Source organism: Aptenodytes patagonicus, chromosome 11 (genome assembly GCF_965638725.1).
Source record: "Aptenodytes patagonicus chromosome 11, bAptPat1.pri.cur, whole genome shotgun sequence".
NCBI classification, from domain to species: domain Eukaryota; kingdom Metazoa; phylum Chordata; class Aves; order Sphenisciformes; family Spheniscidae; genus Aptenodytes; species Aptenodytes patagonicus.
The window spans coordinates 19,134,787-19,153,863 of record NC_134959.1 but is presented as its reverse complement, the minus strand read 5'-3'; positions in this window follow the sequence as shown (position 1 = coordinate 19,153,863).

The following is a 19,077-nucleotide window of genomic DNA, read 5'->3' as shown; positions in this document are numbered from 1 at the left end:
GTCACAAGTGGGTATCTTCACTTATTTTACTTTTCCATTGGGCACCATACTGCTTTCATCTTCACCTGCCAATTTGCCAAGGTCAGTCTAAAATTAATCCAAGTCGGTGTTACCACTATCTCGAACAATACTAATGAATTTTCCATTAGCAAGATTACTACCAAAATACTACTGGTGAATGTTTTCTACATCACAAGACACTCTGGAGAGAGAGATGTATTCATCACCATGGAAACATGAGGTTCATTTTAAGTAGTTTTGAGTTTATTATTAAACCAGCCTCAGTCACGGCTGATGGTTCTGTTGTGCAACTTGCTTTTTTTAACTGAAGGCATTTTGGAGGCAATCATGGCTGGTTTTAAATCCTGAACCGAATACGACACTTAGCTCTTTTGAAAAATTTCTAATATCTAGAAACAGCATCCTACTTGTTGAGCTCACTCCTTTCATTACAGGAGAGGACCCTGTATGTATGGCTGATTCACTTCTCGAGCACTTTGCCAGTTGCATTTCCCACTGGATACATGAAAGCGAAAGTACGGACCCTGCCAGTGAAAAATAAGATAATTTCTCCAGCATTTCTGGAGCTGAAGCAATGAGCTGTGTCTTAAAAGATGGATGAAATTTTTTGTGCAGAAGCCTGCGCTTTTAGCCGTTGGTAATGCCATAATGATCGACTCTAACGTGATTTCACCAAAATCATGGGGGAGGTTAAGTTGAAGTTCAGGGATGCTACGGGCTGGTCTCATCACGGATACTACAGGAATAACTCTTAGGAAAGTCAGATTGCTTTTTTTTTGCTGCAGATTATCACTTGTAGAAGGTTTAATTTGGTGTATGAGGAACACCTTCCAGTCGAGTAACAGGCAATTGTGGCAAAAGTGGTGCTTGGGGGTGTCTGTCTATCTTTGTTATAAGAGATTTGAAGTCACAGGAAAACAACGTGTAGCTGATAAAGTTGAATTTAATAGTGAAAAGTATGGGGATTTTTTTTTTCAACTGAAAAGCCATCTTGGTGTTTATAGCGGTGGAATATGAAGAAACAGAAGAGTAGATATGGGGCTTGCTAACGAGAGGCAGTCTCAGTAAATATCTTTAAAATATTCAGACTCTTTTTAATGATCCCTTAGTGTAACTCCTAGAAGCTGGAGGAGAGATTTCCATGCAGCCACAGCTCCTTGATGGTTACACTGCTCGCTCACTGCTGACATCAGACGAATTCAGAACAGGAACCTTAAAGGTGAAAGCCTTCATGCTTTTCTCCCTAATCTTTTAATCCATTCATATTCTTTGACCTCCAGTATTAGACCTCCCTTATTAAACCCACCTGGGCATGGTAGATTGCTTTCCTCCCCAGAAGAAAGAGGAAGAGCTATTTATGAAAGTAAAGGTGAAGAGGACTGGTAAAAGAAAATGAGTTCTGTATGTGAAACTCTAAAGAAGTTTCTCTGATGACCCGGGCCTTCTATTTTGGGGTTTTGAGGGGTCATTTCTGCTTGCGAAGTTGTATTTTCATTTTCAAATATTTTGTTTTGTCTGTTTCTTTGTTGTGGCTATTGATGTTAGCAGCAAGGTCTCCTACAGGCTGAATAGTAATTTTTCCCTTTTGGGGTTTTGCTACCTTGAGGCTCCAGGATTATTTCAGTAGAAAATTTAATTTCAGCAACAACAAATAGCTGCTGAGCGAGGAGCCCCACTGAGAGGGGCCCATCCTTTGCCAGGTAGAGTTGTCCGTGATTACTGGCTGCCTTGATTTGATGTGACTAACCAGCCGGAAAAAGCTTTATGCAAACAATAGGTTTGGAAAAATTCATGAAGGTAGATGCTGTCTTCAGAACAGACTCACGAGTGGCTTTTCCCTAGAATGGAGCAGTTGAGTAACAGCACTGCGCAGGGGCAGACATTAAATAGAAATATAAGTTTGTTAATTTTTGACTTGAGATTATTTACTCTAGTCAATAATAAACTGAGACTTCGGTAGATGCAGGACCGCCTGTAAACGCTTCTCATTCTGTTTGCGATAACACAAGACTACGTATCAATTTTTGTGTGCGTTTTCCCTGTTAAGATGCTGAGATCACTGCTTAAGGTAAAGCTGGTAGGTTTTTGAGTGACCTCCTTTAAATATTCTTTACAAGGATCAAAGGAAATTTATACGCTATGTTTAAATGCCTTCCCCCCTTTACCCCCCCAAAACTCTCCAGCATTCTTTAGCCCCTGCACGTTTCATACAACCGCTTTCTCTCTAGCAGGATAAGGACAAGTGTGAGGTGCCTCCCCTCCAGATGCCTATTCAAGATGGTAGCATTCCCTCATCTTCCTTTGAGTGAGCTGTCAGAGATCTCCCCTTCTGCTTGAGTGATTCCATATATCTCCCGCGTGAAGCGTTCACGGCAGTCGGGATCCCATTCTACACTTCAGCCTCCTCAGCGCCCCAGACCCGACGGCTGCTGTAGTGCTTGTTGACCCCTCGCACCGACGGTTGTTTCATGTGGTAGAAAATTGTTTCTGCCTCTCAGTTATGAAGCGCTTCTGGATGGCGCGTTGGGCCAACAGCATCGAGCAATGACAACTCTGAAAGCAGCAGAGACAAGGAGAGGTAAAATTTTGGCTGCTGGAGGCAGCAGCATTGCCCACAGGCTTAAACAGCAAGGGCATGGGAGGCAGGCTGTGCTGCACGGGTGGACATTTTACTACAGGAAAAGGTGTAATTACAGGCTGATAAACACCACCACATCCAGTGTCATGCCTTGTCCTTAAAGGATGAGAAGCGTGTACTTTCCCATCGGCGTATTTATGGCGAGTGGTAGAAACAGCCAGTCAGCTAAAGCTTGAACAGATGATGGTATGGGTCATGTGAATGCCTGATGGCAGAATATTGCTTACCTCGTGCATCTGGAAATGGCACGGGAGATTTCGAGGAAATGAAAAGCACAGAAATAAACAAGTAGTAAGTATGTGGCTGGCAGTCCTAATGGGGAGAGCAAATCTACATTAAAAAAGGGCTTTTCTGCTTGTTTAGACAACACCACTTAACCCTGAACAAATATTTAGATACATTATATTCAGTGGTACTTCTTTATTTTAATGAATGGAGCTATTTGCATATCTATTTTACCGAAGCTCAGGATTCTCTTCCGTGGAAACGTCCCCTTCTGACATGAGTGAAATACCTTTTTCCTAGACACCGGCGGTACAGAACTGCTTTTTGCCATAGGGTCCCTTTCCTGAAATTTTCCAGTGCAAGTTTGTAGTCTCCTCTATAAAGCTCGGTACCAATAAATCTAATCCTTATTTCTTTTAATAAACAGAAGTCGTAGCGCTACACATCTCTGTATTTTGCACTTGGCTGGTAATCTGCCTTGCACTTCTCCCACCCTCACCCCTCCCTTCCGCAACTGTCGGGTTATATTTAAATGCCAAAAAAACAAAATTAGTTTTGCACATCAACACTGACTTATAAGGCTATTTGAAGTTAAAGCTTTTTGCCAGTTTCCATTTTCTTCACAGTGTTCCCTTCCGCTTCGGGTTTGAAGAAGGAGGGGGAAAAAAAAAAAACCCCGTTATTTAACAAAACTTGATCTGTTTGAAACTGCAAAGTCCAAGCAGTCCTTCCTGTGCTACCGCAGACAGCATGAGAAATGAAGGCTGAAGGGCTCGGCCAATTTCAGGAAAAAAATGCCCCAAAAAGGTCAGGAAGAAATGGGAGCCTTTTCATTTTGTGCTCCCCGGGTGATATTCAATAACTCTTTTGGTCTTTATACTGTAGGACGTAGGCTCATTTGCTCAATTTGGGGTGACAGCAGCATGTTTTGTCAGAACATAGCTGGAGTTTTAAATGAGGACGGCATTCTGAGGCAGTAGGAAACATCCTTTATCTTAGCAACAGGAGGGCATGGAAATGCAAGTTTTTTTGGCAGCAGTCGTATAAATCTAGTGTTTTGGAGGGGCTGACCCAGGCCGTGTGGAAGGAGCGCTCAGCTTTCCTTTGACGGTGTGATTTCCTGCTCCACGGTGGAGAACTTGTCTGGACGGGGTCCTGAAGAAAGCCTACATCAATTACTTGAAAGGAAATCAACTCTGCCTCCGAAAGCTTGGCAGCAGGAATATTCATTGTTAAGGGGGTTATAAATATATATATGTATACACACACACAACCCTAACAAACCCTCTTCCATTTTCAAGCGTTAGCACGCGTTACCACTTGTGCTCAAAGTTCTGTCAGTGCTACCTTTGTGTAAGGCTCTTTCCAAGGGGCTTTTAGCTTTCCTAAAAAAAAAGAATTCTTGGACTTCAACAGAAAATACAGGGTCTTAGTCTGGAAGGCTTCTTTTCAGATAAAATAAGCTTTTTATTTTTTTTTAAGCTTTTGCATTGTCAGAAATAAATAAGAACAAATCTGTTCTCAACTGAGAACGTTAAAATTTATTTTTTTTTTCCCAGTTCACTGAGGTCAAGTATATTGTAATTTATTTCCCCTTGAATTTTTCTGTCTTTCAAGTCACTGCCACAGATGTAAGTGTCTTTGGATAGTTTACAAAATATAAAAATGATGAAGTGATATCTTTTCAGAAAGCTGCTGCTGTGTAGTAACTCTTAAGCAGCTGTTACATCTTTTGTGTCAATAATCCTTAAATTAAAGAGTCATTAAGCACTCAGTTACATGATAGATCGTAATGGCTCAGTGTAAACCTATTGTGTAAATCTGTAGAGAGAGGCCTTTTGTTTGCATAAAGCATAATTCTGAGCCAGAGGAGCGCCTAAATATGTATGTATATGGTGGTTTCTAATGCCTAATGACTCATTAGAATTTATGTTTGGAAAAAAATAGATACATTTCTGCTTTTTATTCTTTTCTAATTAAGTAAAAACCCCATACACGTTTTTAAAGCTTTTCATGGTTCTTTTGACCCTTTCAAGCTTTTGGATCAAAGTTCTACAATTTTTTTTTTTTCCTTTTTTATTTTTTTTGTAGTCCCTAGCACAGGGGGGCTTGAACCTGGCTGTAATACTTCGTTGATTGTATTGCCATGCAAATTGAATACACTGCACCATCAAAAGAAATAATGGAAATGAAATCGCCCTGAGAGGAGGAAGGAGAGTGGAGCAGGCAGTGCTCACATGGGATGTTTTGCTGGGAAATCACATCTGAAATGGTGGCAGACCTTGACCCCGCGCGTTGGTGAGAGGTCCCATTCCTCCCGCCAGCACCAGTGGGGCGGTGGCTCCTCGCCACGGAGCCTCCGTGCTCCCTTGGAGGGTGTTCACAGCCACGGGGGACGGGAAGAGGGGGCAAATGATGAAACGAGTGTGTTGCAACGTGCCGTGTAGATCAGCGCTCGTACGTCTGAGTCGAGCGCGAGCAGCCCCTCCTTTATCCTCTCCCATCGGCGGCAAGCTTCTCTTGCCTAGCAGGGAGCACAGAGCGGCGTGTGCTGCAACCGGGCTGGGCTGGGCGAGGTGAAGCAGGGCTGTGGGAACACGCCGGCTAACTCTGCCTGCCCCACCAAGTGGCCTCATTTCCGCACGTTCCCTCCCCTCTCCATCCTCTCGCACGTATTTCAAAACTGTCCCAGACCGTATATGCCTTGGAGAGAGATTAATTTCCAATCTAACACCCACAGAGAAATTCACATCCAAAATATGTTCTTCTGGTGCCAAAAGAAGAAAAATAAATAACTGGGAAGAAGGGAAAATACATTTCCAGACTAGACAAAACCCACCTCCTGTCCTCCCCCAAGCAAAACCACATCGCCGTTGCTGTTTGGTTCGTGCAGATATTAGGGAGAGAAAATGTCAACACGGAGCAGGTCGCACCGAAGTCTGGAGACTGATGCTGGAGTGGGGGAAACGATGCATTGCACTTTTACAGTGGTTTTTGTGAGTGATCTGAAGACACTTTGTAAAGGCGAGGGGTCAATGCCTCAAGCAGAGAAAAGCAGCGAATGGCCCAAGCAGGTTTAAATTCAAGTCTTGGTGGTGGTCTTGAGAGTAGAAGACGGACCATAGCAGAAGCCCATTTCAACACTTGGTGGGGGAAGGCACAGGACATGACTGTGGCAAGGCACAGAGCTTGGCACCAGGACGGTGTGTCGGAGTGGCCTGGCTCCTGGGAAGGGCAGGGTCTTCCTGGCTTCCCCATTGCCGTGGTGCTCCCCGCTTCGGGGGCTTCCCCAGTGTCCCCTCCTGGCGGGGGTAGCTCCTTGGGAGGCCGGGCAGTGGCTCTGCAGGGTTGCTTTACTACTGGGGCTGCAGGAGCTGTCGCAGGAGAACCACCCCACTTTGCAGAAAAGACTGAAGCGCGTCTGAAATTGGTTTCACTCCTTGATTTATTGTATAAAAAGGGGTGGCTCCTGGCCTCCTCCACTTCAAAATTAGAGATTCAGGGAGAGGAAACTGGGGGAGAGAAGCCTCTGCAGGTCTTGCAGTGGCAGGGCCAGGAAGGACAGCCAATTGCCCTGACTCCACGTTCCCCAGTTTCTCCCTGCTTGCTCCCTTCCCAGGGCACAGCTGAAGACAGCTCCATCGGTGCTGGTTAGACAGAATTGTCAGGAATAAAACCAAAACTCATTTTTGGCCAGAATTGTTTAATGACAAATATCTGTAATATTTGCATTTTACAAATCTATGCCTGGTCATGGCAGAATCGCCATGGGATACCCATGGGATGCTATTTTCAAGTCTTTTCCTTTTTTTTTTTTTTCTCACAGGGAGGTTTTTAACTGGTGGTTGGGAGTTTGTTTTTGGGGTTTTTTTTTTAATGTACAAAGAAATGTTGCTCTAGACCAGCATCTGTTTTAGGTTAGTTTTTGACCTAGTAAAAAAAACTTCATTCATTACATGGACAAATTGCTGATATCCAAATATTTTATTTGATTAATTGACTGAAGGCAAACTTTTTCTTCAAAATACTGCAGTTTTTCTTTAAAAGGAACCCTACAAAGTGCGAGTGGATTTTGAGTAATCAGAATGTGGTTTAGCCAAACAAAGTTTCCATACTTTTTATCAATATATTTATCGCAGGTAGAGTATCATTTACAGAGACTCTCTGTAATCGTAATTCATATAAATATGAATTTTATTTTGTGTAACACCTCTGAAGTAACCACTTTTCTTGCCAGTTGAAGCTCTCTCCATTAGACACTTAATTTGCACTTTGTTTTTCGATCAGAGTTGCTGTGACTCTTTGAAAAGCATGAAATCTGTAAATTATGGAATCCGAGCACTCTGCTTTCAGCCCCTGGTGCCGGGGAAACTATCTGAATACACAAAATTAGAAAAACATACACAGCATAGTTGTTTAAAATTCACAGCTGTCAACATCGAGCGTTTTGTGCAAGAGAAAGAATGGACGAAACATTGAGTTAACCAAATAGCTGCAGATGGATCGGCTCTCCCCGGCTTCTCCCTGGGCATTGTCTGCGGGCTGTGGCGCAGGGATTCATTTGCATGGCAGTACAAAGGTCCTCTGTCGGAGACCCTGCTCAGCATCTCCCCAGGCTTTGCCTGTAAAGGGGCCTTCCCGGCCACGGTGGCAAAGTTTTCCCCGCGCCGCTCTTTAGGAACCAACAGAAATCCGGTGTTTTAACGTAACGTTGCAGCACCGAGTGGGGGTTTCGGTTAGAATGAAGCTGGTGGAAGATGTGGGGGCTCTTACTTTAAAGAGTTATTCGAAGAAAAGCTGGATTGGAGCAACAGTGGTTGTTTCGAAGAATAAAGTTATTGGGGGTATTTGGATTGCCAGCTTTTTATGTATGCTGTACGACATGACGGAAATGGCATCGGTGAACATCAAGTAACAGAATATGTAATTTTGTATGCTAATTATAGCCTGAATTTTCCCACCAACACAGAGGAAATGCATTATTTATCATTTAGTCTGCTTCAGAAGTCATAAAGCACCTTTAAAAACAAACAACTGAATAAACCTGATTACAAATGTCTCTGAGAATCTGATATATTATAATTAAACTATTAGTGAAAGTATCAACTATATTTTGTCATAAATATTATCCTCTAATAATTAATTATGGTTAATTTTTCTTCTTCCTGCCTATTTCAGTAATACGCTGTGGCTTGTACAGCAAACGGGGTTCTGCAAGGACTGAATCTAGGGCGCTGGAATTACCAAATCTTAGTCAGGGCAGAAATTTGTAGAGAAACTTAGCTCTGCCTTTCTCCCTGTTTTTGCGAGACTCCAACTTCTACTACAATAGCCAAAGGTTTGTCGGCATTTCCAAAGGGCTGTTTTCAGAGATTTACACCTTGTTGTAGGCTGAAACTTGGCAAACAGGACTGCATGCCTGAAGGGATTTACTGTTTAACATGTCTGAATATTAACATGATTAAGCAAAAATTGGATTACTTTATTAACCATAACTTGATTAAAGGGTGATTAGTCATTTTTATGTTTGAGAATAACAGCCTTCTGCATTTGGTGCAGCAGAAAAGAGTTTTTGCTGCTCAGGGGTTTTTTGCTTTTTGTTTAGAGCATATTTAGTTTCTCGCGGTGCATCCTCCATGCAGGGAGCAAAACTAGAGCTCAGATTAGAACCTGACAGACATAGTTTTTATGCATGTTTCACCCCACCCAAATGAAACCGATCCAAAGAGATTTTTCATATTTTCAAGTCATAAGACTTGCCTAATATAGATAAATTTTCTAAAAAAGGAGAAGCGTTTGCATGAGCAAAGTATTTTCCTCAGCTTCTAGATGTTTACGCAAGTACCCATAAACATCCACAGTGGTGACTTTTAAAAGTACAACATTGGAGCTGGCTTGAGAAAGAGCACAGGCTGCTGGTTTGAACTCCGCGCCAGAAAGGTTTTGCACTAACTAGTGTTAATTACACTCGGTACTTGCAGCGATTTACAGTATTAGCTAGGACACAGAAAAATAGTAGTGTTCTCATTTAAGAGGTTTTGTTTTGGTTTTTTTTTTATTTGATGGCAAGAGTTGATCTATTTTAGTCGTATTCTATTTTGCAAAAGATATTTGTGGACTGCACGGCTCCTAGCTCCAGTGAAGTTAAGGGATGGTTTGCCACTAGCTTGAAGAGTACCAAACGTGTGCACCTTTTGTTGTTTTCAGTGCGGGGAGATAGAGGTTAATAAAGATCTTCAGAGCCCTAGCAAAGCAACAATGAGTAAATACAAAACTTGAAAGGCATTTATTCCCTTAAAATATGAAGTAAAAACACTGCAGTTAAAGCCTACTGAAACTATTGTTACAGTGGTTAAAACCAGCCTAATTTAAAATCCCAATTTCAAGAAATAAACAATGAAGCTAAGTAATTTAATAAAAGTAACTGCTGAGAAAGACGTAGTATTGATAAATTTTTATCATTACATGTGCCATTGAATTTTAATTAGAATTTAGCTATCTTACATAGTAATTAACTCAAATGAGAATTCTACACAAACTGCTCTAGAAAAGGAGTGTTCATATATGCTAATGACTGCTATGCGTGATTAAACATTGAGAAAATAAACGCCAAATGTATGCTAATAAATGGCAAAATTTACTGTGTAGAATTAACATCTAACAGAGGAACGGCGAGATGTTTCAAAGCGTGTGTATATTGTATAAGTCAGCACATTACGTTTCAAAACTTAGGGCCCCGCAAATGGTGTCACTGCAGTCACTCCCTTCACATGAGCAGCTCCACTGAGATAATGGCGCTACCTACACGGGAACCTTCCCACCATCAGTTTGGAAAGCTGGGCTCTTACGACATTACTTGGCCTTGGAAAATACAATTTTATTTTGTATTTATTTCCCACTTAAATATTGTATATAATATTTAATCAAATATTATACATAATTCTCCCCAAAGAGATACGTGGTCTTATTCCTGAATCTTTGGTGTGTTTCACACGGATTCCGAGAGATGTAAAGCTGAAACTAATTTATTCACATCCCGGTTTATTATTATAGGTGGCCCTGTCAGATCCTGATTAATTAAACAGTGATTATTTAGCCATGTCGGTCTAGAGCTGCAATCAGACCTCATTTTTTTCCTTTTTTGTTGTTTGTTGGGGGGGGGGGGGGGGGGAGTGTTTGCTGCAGGCTCTCACTAGGGATGGGCAAATCTGATGGGAGAGACAATTGTCTCCCCAAATCTGCTCAATTCTTGCTCAGGGAGAACCAAACTCTAGTTCAACAGTCAAAAAAGTTGCTGCGCAGCTCTACCATACATTTGCTTGAAGAAAGAGTTTTGTGAAGCGAAGTAAGGGTGGAATGACTGTTTTCTGACGTGTGTTGGACAAGAAAAATTAATCTGTGCGTGGTACTTGTTTTGGCTGTGCTTCAGAAGGCATCTCTTGTGATGTCACCTGTAAACAGCCGAGAACTTTGACATCGGCTCTGTGTGAGGCTGTTTAAATAAGTGCCTCATTTATAGAATCCTGCTGCCTGCAAAATGGCTCCGATGGTGTTATCCCCATGCCTGAGGGGAAAGTTAAATAATGAAACCCCAAAGAGTCTCTAACTGGAGAGAAGGGGCACAGGAGGAAGGAGGAGAGAAGGGAAAGCTAATCTATAACAGTACAACGTCATCCCGTCTTCTGATTGTATAGGACTTGGTAGTTAGAAAAACAGAGCATAAAGCCATAGAGATACGAAACCGTTAAATAACTACTGTTGCTGCTTGAAACTAAGCATACGATTCTTTGCTGCTGGACATCTTCAGCATTCTGAAAGCAACTGAAATGTTTGATCTCGCTTCGTTAATTATGCGTAATGAGATTTTTATAGATTCTGAAGGTCTGGAGAGGCTATGTTATGCAATACTGAGGCTCTGCATAATGCTTGCACCTCTAGTATATGTCTATCACTGTAATGTGTCCGTATACGCACATGTAATTATGGTCATTTGATATGACTTGGAAAATTTGGTACTCTTTCAGATTCCCGCTTATAAATCTAGAGAGCATAAAATTCATTAATGTGTGTTTGCTATGAGATACTCCATTGCACAGTTGTGAGTTTAGACATAGAGGAGATGACGCAGAAGTGATTTTAAGCGTGCTTTCTAAGATGTATCCTTTCAGTGCAATGGAATCTTTTTATTTCAGTCAGCAGTTGCAGTTTGTATGTAAACATAAGTTCCCCACATCCTAAAGCAGTGCTAGTCAGCGGGGTTGCAGGTTGTACCCCACCAGTGCCGTCACCGCACTGGGTGTCGGTAGCTCTTGTTCAGTACTGGTAATCTGGAATACTTGAGGGTATCCGCAGGTTATTGTTGCTATTGAAAAGAAAAGAAGAGTTTTCCCAAAATACCCCATGAGCAAGCACATACTGGACGAGTTTATGCATCCTATTGTTATTTGAACATTCTGATGTTAACCACCAGACAGGACGCTCTTTTCCTCACTAAGATGATCGCTGTGGTTACGGAGTGGAGTAATAACCATTTACGGCAATAGAGTTAGCCTTGCGTCAGAAATATTAACCCCGTTTGATTGCCCTGCAAACCAGCGCTGCTGATTCAGCAACGTTTGCTGTCACGTTGCGGAAGAGGGCTTTTGAGGACTCTCTTGAAAAAAAGAGCCCAGCAGGAATTGCAGCTACTGGCTGCAGCGTGTCAGTGCATCCTATGGTCCTTTGGGGTAGATAAAGGGAAATTAGTACCAGGCAGTTTACTGGAGGCGTGTGTAAACCTGAAGAGCTAGCTGCTGCGTGCTCCACACGGACCTTCAGGAACACAGGACACTCATTATCCAATTGTTGTTACTGTGAAAGTTCCCTTTCTCAAGAAAATGATTGCTATTATTTTCTGGCTGCTCCATACCTCAGGGGGAAGCTTCTTGGTAACTTTTTGTAAGCTTTTTGGGATTTCTGGCCTCACAAATGTAAAGTATCAGTAAGGTTAAATAAAAGTCTTGGTCAGCCGGTCTGTTCTGCATCAGGTGTATCACTGGCTGATGCCAGCTGAAGGGAGGGTGTTCACGGCGTGGTACAGCGCCTCCGGCTTGCACCAGTGATTTTTTTCCCCGTGCCAGCTGCATTGTGAGATAGGTGACGATTAGCTGTTTGCTTTCGTCCCTTTCATGGTCCTCTTGCAGGTCTTTGCTGTTACATAGATCAGAATATTTTCCTCTTCTGGACTCTTCGTTAAGGAGCAGGGCAGCATCTGCAAATGCAAGAACTGCATTTGGACAATTGCCTGACCCACGATGATAGGAAACGTTGAATTCTTTGGGGCAGCCAAAACTGGTGGCTCTGACTAGGAGCACACTTAGCAGAGGGACTAGTTTTCTATTAGAAGATGACCTAAATTTGATAGTTTCTCTCTCTGTGTGTGATGTCACATGACAGTACACGTTACTGGGTGTGATTTTGCTTTTTTTCTTGCATGTCAAAGTATTCATTTGGAACCGTCCTGTTCAGTTATTCACTCTGGTGCATCTTAAGGTGTGTAGCTGTCATTTCTCAGTTAACGTGCATATTTAAGTTGGTAGTTACACTTGAAATTTGAGACAACTCAAAATAGAGTTGATTGAGCAATATAGGTATAGCGCTCTGTGTTCATAGAATCATAGAATGGTTTAAACTGATTTTCTGAAAAACAGTCTTTAGGGTTGTTAGATTTGAAGGTTTTTTTAAAGAGATATTTAGAAATACATGTATAAAAATACATGCATGTAAATTTTACTCCAAGACCAGTGCCTTTTGTTTTCGTTTGCTGTTGTTAAAGCTCTGAATGTAGCTCATCTACATTCATCCCAAAGAACTTCTACCTGCTTAGCTCAGGTGTTGGCAGTCGCGCAGCCACAGCAGCCCAGAGCTCAGTGCAGACTCATTATCCAAGTTGCAGACAGACATTGCAGCCTGTCTTCAGCTCTGTGCTGCAGGGTGCTCTTATCGGTATCGCTGAGGGTTTAAAGCTAGCTTGAGTATATCTGCTGTCCCTTTCCAGAAACCCTGCTGTCCAGACACTTTTAAACAATCTGACTTTTAATATGGAGAAAGGCATTCATTGTGTGTGACTAAGAATAGTATATTTTTGACCCTGTACATTACAGCACTAGCACGCGCTTCCCTTAGCACCACCTTTATGCGTATTATAACAAAGTCTTAGCTCCCTTAATTTGTTAAGTAGATTTTGAAAAAAAAAACAAAACCAAAAATGGATCTTCCTTATTTTGTTGTACAAAGCTTCTAGTTAGATCAGGCTCACCCTTTGGGATAGGTTTTTGATTATCTAGTACGGGCAGCTCACTAGTCTTACTTAAAATTATACACTTTAAATAGACATGTTCAAAATAATGCTTTACAGGCAAGATTAAATGTTAAAATATCTTTTTTTTTATAAATTAAATACAGGTCCACGGAAATTTTACTCACATTTCTATTGTTCTTAGTACAATTTCTGACTGACTGACTTCGTCAGTGGCTTCTGACAAAGACCTAAAATAAAGACTAACACAAAATTCCTAAATGTGTTGAACAACTGTTGTTGAAGATTAACTTTTTTGTTATTATGGAATGCATTCTGCTGTCATCTGTGTTTTTGTTAAACTAGAATTCTATCTATCTCTTCAATTTTAACTTATTGATATGCTAAAAAAGCATTTTTTTTGCCTCGGTTTCCCCCATCATGAAGACAAAAGGTTTACCAGTGCAAGACCATAGTAGCCTGTTATCTTAAGTTTCGTGCTCTGTAAGCAACAGAATACAAGTGTGTATATGCCAAATAGCTTCAAGATGACAGTTTACAAGCATCAGGTCAAGTAATCAAAATGTTATAGTGTATATTTGCTACAAACGTAAATATATCAAGTATCTTTAATTATGTTGTTTGCAACTAAAGTAACTCAACACCATCTTCTCTGGATATTATTGTCTGAGCATTTGAGTAAAGCTATAATAATATTTATTTTTGTTTTATGTGATGAACAACGCTCTTAAAACTAATTCTGGTGAATTAAGAGTTGTATTTCTGGGGAGCTAACTACCACTATTTGACTGCTGTTGTAAAACTTTATTAGGCAATACATCTGACCTCAAATTGGAAATTTGTGTTGGAACCAGTTTAGGAAATCATTATAGCGCTGTTGTTAATTTTATATTTGTCTAATAAAACACAGCAGGAATTACATGACATGCGCTAATGCAACTGACGCTAGCTGCTAGGCATTTTTTTTTAACTACTGTTTTCTACCTCGTAGAGGCACAGGATAGGAGGAAACTAAATAGAACTTAGTAATAGGGATTACTTTTTTTTGCTAGCAAATTGCTGTTCCATAGTTTGTGGCTACTTCTAGGGGGGAGGTCAATGTTAATATTACCAAATACATATTTGTATAGAAAAATATGCATCACCATGATGTTAGAGATACAGATGTTATGTACATACAGATGTTAGAGTATGTTATGTTGTTTTCCAGACTGTATTAGGAGCATCATTAAGTTCCTAATGATGTTACCTGACCAGGTGACTATTCTGTCTTGTTTTCGGGAATGAGCGTGTTAAAAATGGGATAAAGGAAGATTGGCTAACGTGAATGCAGTTACAGAAACAGAAATGACAATATCTGAAGTGAGAGGAAAACTTGAAGGCTGAATATCATCAAATTAAGCATGCCAGAGAAGCCCCATGCCAAAACATAGAAGGAACTAGTACATCATAGTGCAGATCTGGTCACATAGGCTTCTTAGTTATATCACATGGAGAGAGGACTAGTATAAATACAGAGTAAGAAATATAGTATCAGCATTTAAAAATATAGGAGAGGAGTAGAAGGGATTTGAGAAATCACAGGTTTTTGAGTTAGATCTCAGTAGTAAACCAGTTTTAAAAAAAAAATGGGAAAGAAAGCATAATTGAAGGTATTGAATTAAATGGAAACTAGGCTAGCGTGAGTTTATCCATAGTAGACAATGCCAACCTAACCTGATCTTTTTTTTTTTTTTTTGGTAAGGTAACTGATTTTTCAATATACTTTTGTACACAAAGAAAATGTAGTAGATCTGATCTGTCTGCAATTCAGCAAAGCATGGTATGTTGTCCCTTGAGAAGTATGGAGTTAAGCTGGTGAGGATGAGAAATGGTACGGGCTCTGTAAGGTGGGCAAAGAATAGGTTGATGAGGGGGATGGAGAACACCACTCCAGGACCAGAGATCTCCAGCCATATGATGACTGGAGTGGGAAGAGTAACACCGTGCAGGGCCTATTAGCCCCGTGCTGCACGTACATAAAAGCTCTGCCCGGTCCTGGCCTGGGGGTGGGTGTTTCTGTTTTCGGCTTCCCGCTCTCAGAGAACTTGGCTCTACCTTGGGAGGTAGAGATCTGCTCAACGCTGGGACAGGTCTGTCCCAAGGAAGCGGTTCTTTACACAGACTTTTGTAACTTCCATCGAATTCACCTTTGCATTTTCTCTCAAATTGTCAGTATTGACTACGTTTGCCCTTTTCTTTAGCATGGTGTCCAGTCCCATTCAGTTAGAGCAGTGAACCATGATTTTTCCCTTTTATGGGTGCTAAATACAAAAAAGAGGTACTATACATTTAGGGACCTCTGGTTACGTATGGCTTATCCTGAGCTATATCTTTATCGCTTCTTGTCTGGATGATCGTCACTCTCATTTTAAATAGCCTTCTGGCAGCTGGTAGCATGAGTGTTGGTTGGCTGCCATATTGATCCCAAGAAAGAAAATTTACATTCTCATATTCACGGTTTGCTGCCTGCTTTCTTTGCATTACTACTTTGTGCGTGCTCAGCACTTCTACCTACCAAGGCCGTCTTCGTTCATTCGTCCATTCAGTCAATCATTCGTTCTTACAGATCTTAGAAGTGTAACTTAAGGTACCAAGCACTAGCCATGCTGGATACAGTCTTTGTAGAACCTTGGTGCATTTGAAATGACTGATTTTTGCCCAAATGAATGAATGCGCAAGCTTGGCAGTAGCAGAAACGTGGACTCTCTTCTTGCTTTAGCCCTTCTGGGGTCAGTAGGCAGTATTTAACAGGGTTTGTTTAATTTATGTTACTTATTAGAAGGCTTTCTTTTCCTTGTTGCTATTTAGAAAATGGAGACATGAACACTGAATTAAGAGTGTTGGAAAGAATGCTCCGTAAAAATTTCAGCTATTTTTGCGATTTTGACTCATTTGTTTTTCATTTGTTCAGATTTAATTCTATTTTTAAAAAGCTTGGTCTTTACACAAAGAAAAAAGAAGGGAGGAGGGAGAAGCGTACATTGACATACTAAGTGAAAAACCTCAAGAAAAATTACAGTAAATTAAAATTTATTTCCCAAGGGATAGAACATATTTCAGTGGGATGAAGGAAGAAACTAATAGACTTTCTATGAACAGCCATTTTTATTTAAAGAATAAGCTTTCAGGCAAATATAATTCTGCAGCCTCCCGAGGATAGCCTTTTTTTCTTGTTAGGAATAATACCAATTAAAAAGTGAACAATTAAAAGCACTGAAAGTTTGTCAGTGTACGTTTTCCATGGAGCTGTGCTTTCTATCGTGATGTTGCTTGCTTAACGTGCTTTGTACTGCTGGTATAGCACGCAGTGCATCTGTGCTTCCAGTCTGCAGACAGTAATTAGTTAACGCTGCCAAACATAAATGAATTGTGTCTGCTAATCTAAAGTACTTGCTAACAAATCAAACCTTTTGGGGGTATTTTACAAGTTTGAAAGGATGCAATTTGACATTTTGGTTTCTTCTCATCTGTTGCTTTCTCCCCGAGTATCTCTTTTGGAGGAGGAGAAGGGTTTTTTTGTTTAACTCCAGATAATATCAATGATCTCGCACAGCACACTACTCAGACCAACAGCACAGCTGAGAAGACGGTGCTGCAGTGCAGTGCATGTGCAGAAGTGAGTAGACAAGTGAGGAGAAGAACTTAAAACAGCTTTGCTGCCAAAGAAGATGTAGAATGAAATGATACCCTAAGGAAAGGCTGGGTTTGCAGGGAGAAGTAATCATGGAGTGAGTAGAAATTGGGGTTTTTTTTCAGCCATTGCAATTTCCCCCTCAACTTCTACTAACTCACGCTTTTGCATGGCTCCTAACTGTCTGTCCTCAGCTCTGTTCAGCATGGATAGGCTGACACTTTGTCCCCTTTAGCCTCTTTTCCTTCTCCACAGGTTGGAATTACTTTTGCCCCCTCAAATTTTTTGAGTCGATAACAACAATGTAGATATTAGATGAGCAGTCCTTAATCTACCCTAAGCTCTATGTCTGTTGCATTTCTTGGACCTAATAAAGGGTTTTCTGCTTGAGAGGGAACAGTGTAATTTGTTTCCATAAAGGATGCTGTTTCTTCCTTTAAACCTGGTCTCTCTCACTGCTATTCTTACCAGGCATCAACTCCCTGATAATGATACAGATGTTAAAAACCATCTTACTTTCTAAAAGACTTTGAACCCACAAAACCTACAAAGCCACATTTTATTTAAAAAACCCCAAACAACTAATACCTTGCTTGTTTCATCGAGGAGCGATGGACTCCTCAATTCTTTATTTTCCAACGGAACAAGCTAAGAAACTGCGATGTTCTGGAGATGTCTCCTAGCTGTGGGCAACAGCTCACGGAAGCTCATATTCTTTGTTGTATGAAACCAGATCCCTTTTGAAATACTCATTAAAATAATGACCCCATGGTTTACTTCACAGTTCTATTATTTATCTGCCTCATTGTATATTCCTTTAAATGTATTTAGGTATATTTTTCAAGCTTGAAGAAATGTGACTGCGTGTACCATAAAGGAGTTTCATTTGGGGTACAGGTAATTATAGGAAATTTACCTCGGTATTTAATTCTTATGTTTATAGTTCCTTCCGTTTTTAAAGGCAAAGCTACTTGGTCTGATTTATGATGGCAGTGTGGAGTCATGGGGGTGAGAAGAAAAAAAAAAAAAGACATTTTTGTTCATTCTAACCACATGGTTCTCAAGTCCTTGAAAATTTCAGTTGCATTAAACATTGAAGGTACCATCAATTTTCATAGATCTCCTTGAAAATCCATTTCTTGCACACAAAAAAAAGACGATTGCACAATGTTACATGTTTAGAAAGTTGAATGAAAATACTCTGTAGCTAATCTTGACAGTTCTAACTTGGAGAAAAGCCAGTGCCCCAGAACAATGCATAGCTAGTGCATTTGTAATATGATCCAGAAATCAATACACATGACCAGATTTTCCAGTCCACCACGCTTATTTTGCAAACCTGTCAGAGATCTGGATGGGAGCATTCCCCGTGTCAAGGAGGCTCTCCGATGGCCAGAAGCTGGTGAAGATGGTATAGCTGCCTCGTATGGCAGTTGTCTTATCCCCTCACTGGGGAGTGAGGAAAGGCATCAAAAGCATGCCAGCGCTAAGAAAGGCTGGAAGGGTGGATCTGTCTGCCATTGCCCCAGATCATCTCCACGTCTGCGTTTTACTGTGGAGGCGATGCTAGTAGCAGAAATTAAAATGTGCGTCTGTTAGCTTAAACTTCTGAAGAGATAACTAATGCTGCATGCACGTTCTTCTCACCAACAGGAACAGAAATATCTGTAAGTCACGACTGCGCTTCCCTAAGCGATGCGGAGATCGTGCCCTTCCAAGGCACGCAGGTCGGGACAGACCAGTGCAATTACCTCCCTCGGTAGGGCTTCTCTCTAACCCACCGTGGAGTGCAGTGCAGAGGAGCCCGCACTAGTTTTAACCTGCACTGCTCTCAGCAGAGCCTATTAGCTTACGTGCACCCCTGGCCTGAGGTGGTATACTGCTTTTGGTTCCGAGAGAGAAAAAGCTCTTGTGCCTTGTTTAACTGGAGATGTGCCCTACGGGAAGGGGTAGCGGAGAAGCAGTCCCTGTATCGGGAGGATTCATTGAAAGCTTGATTTCCTCAGAAAGCTTCGTGTGGCAGTTGCGAGCATTCTTCTGTGCTGGGAATAACCCATATGGATTTTTGCTTCCACGTTGCTTTTCAAAGCTGCCACTTTTTGGCAGTAAAATGTGCTGACTTTTCTGAACGTCTAGCAGCCCAGCTGGAAGACCAGAGAGGTGGCTATTGTGCGTGCACAGACATCATATCGTGTGAATTTGGGTGATGCTGGATTTGCCGTG